The sequence below is a fragment of the Centruroides vittatus genome, unplaced genomic scaffold, assembly GCF_030686945.1.
Source record: "Centruroides vittatus isolate TY-2023 unplaced genomic scaffold, ASM3068694v2 contig_389, whole genome shotgun sequence".
NCBI classification, from domain to species: Eukaryota; Metazoa; Arthropoda; class Arachnida; order Scorpiones; family Buthidae; genus Centruroides; species Centruroides vittatus.
Window position 1 is genome coordinate 36,048 of NW_027122205.1, and position 2,511 is coordinate 38,558.

The window sequence follows — 2,511 nt, forward strand, 5'->3', positions numbered from 1 at the left end:
AACCTACACCCTTTGAAAGAGAAGGAGTTTTTGTTGCGAGTACATTAGTAAATACCCGGAAGCAAGGTAGAATACCTGTTAGAATTTTAAATACAAAAACGCGGCCTGTAAAAATCAATAAGGGAAGTAAAGTAGGAACTTTTGTCTTAGCGGAACAAGAAACACAGCAAGAGGCCGAGCGAAATGAAATGATGCGATCAAATGAAAATGAATTAACTAGAGCTCAGTTTGCAAATCTGTTTAACCTTAACGAAATAGGAAAAGACAAACTAACCCCTTTATTGGACCTACTATACAAATATAAACACGTGTTTGCGAAAGATGATTTCGACTTGGGCTATTGTGATTTAATAGAACATAAAATAGAGACAGGGAATAACCCTCCTATTTGTCGTGCCCCATACAGAATCCCTTACGCGCAAAGAGAAATAATGGACGATTTAGTAGAAAATATGATTAAAAGTGGGGTGGTTGAACCGTCTACCTCCCCTTGGTCAGCACCGGCCTTATTGGTCGCTAAGAGGCCGCAAGGCTATAGATTGGTTGTAGATTACCGTCAATTGAATAAAATTACAAAAATAGATCCTTATCCTTTGCCCCTTGTTCAAGAGTCATTAAGTTTACTAGGAAAGGCAAGATATTTTTCCACGATGGACACCCTAAGTGGATATTGGCAGTTACCATTAGACCCAGACTCAAAAGAAAAGACAGGATTCAGTACCCCGTCAGGGCATTACCAGTTTAACCGCATGGCTATGGGACTTTGCAATGCAGCTGCAACCTTCCAACGTCTTGCAGATTTGATACTAACGGGCTTAAAACACAAAATCTGTCTGGTTTATATGGATGACATCCTAGTGTTTAGTTCTGACGTCAAATCGCACTTAGAGCGCTTAGAATTGGTCTTTCAACGTCTGGCAAGTGCAGGGATAAAACTTAAACCCAAAAAATGCAGTTTCTTGAAACGACAGATAAAATTCTTGGGACACGAAGTGTCGGAAGAAGGCATCCGACCCGACCCAACGAAAATAGAGTGCGTTAAAAATTTTCCCCGACCACAAAGTGAGAAGGACGTTAGAGCATTTTTAGGATTGACAGGTTACTATAGGCGACATATTTCTCAATATGCAAAGATTTCGAAACCCCTTTCCGATTTACTGAAGAAGGATGAGAAATTCCATTGGACCGAGAACCATGAAGCAGTATTCGAAAGGTTAAAAGAAACATTAATATCAGCCCCATTACTACGATCACCAGACTTCGATAGCCCCTTCATATTGGCAACCGATGCATCTAACACTGCGATAGGTGCGGTGTTGTCGCAGGAAGATGCGCGTGGAGAACTTCCGGTGGCTTACGCAAGCAGGTTGCTCAAACCAGCCGAGAGGAATTATAGTACCACAGAGAAAGAATGTCTAGCTGTAATTTGGTCAATCAAACATTTTAGACCCTATTTGTATGGAAAAAAGTTTAAAATTATCACAGATCATAGACCCCTTAAATGGCTCATTAATGTTAGAGATGAAAGTTCTAGACTAAGTCGTTGGAACCTAGCGCTCCAGGAATATCAGTTTGAGATCATACACAAACCAGGCCAAGCGCATACGAATGCTGACGCGCTGAGCCGCTTGCCCATAACGAAAATAGACGAAATACAACCGATATACAGTAAAGCACAAATAAAAGAGCAGCAATTAAAGGACCCCTTTTGTGAACAGATTAGACAACAACTGAAGGGAGACCCGTTCTCCCTTGGAACAAATTCAGACATTAGGAATTATTATTTAGACGCGGATGATACGCTCTATCATAGGAAAGAAAATCCCGAGAGAAACGAAAAATGGGATAGATTGGTCATACCCAAAATCATGATCGACTATGTTTTAAAATTATTTCATGATATCCCAAGTGCGGGACATTTAGGCGCGAAAAAAATGAAAAAAAAATTGCAGACACAATTCTTTTGGCCTGAGATGAACAAAAACATTACCCATTACTGTGATAGTTGCCAGGAATGTGCAATGAGGAGAAGGCCCCAACACGGACATCAAGCCCCGCTGCAGACGTTCCCTCGAGTATCGAGACTCTTCGAACGCACTGCGCTGGATATCCAGGGTCCCCTTCCTAATACTTACAACGGCAACAAGTATCTATTAGTCTTCATTGATCATTTTTCTAGATGGGCAGAAGCCATCCCTTTGCCTGATATCACCGCAAAAACCGTGGCGAAAGCGTTCGTCACCCAAGTTATTCTTAGACATTCAGTCCCAAAGCAATTGCTCACAGATAGAGGATCAAATTTTGTCTCTAAAGTCATGAAGGAGGTCTGCGAATTACTACGCGTGGAAAGGCTTCTTACTACCGCTTATCACCCCCAATGTAACGGAATGGTCGAGCGATTGAACAAAACATTGATCGACATTCTAACGCACTATGTTGACGCGGATCAGAGAAATTGGGATGAGATGATCCCCTATGCTCTCTTTGCGTACAACACAACGGTACACTCGA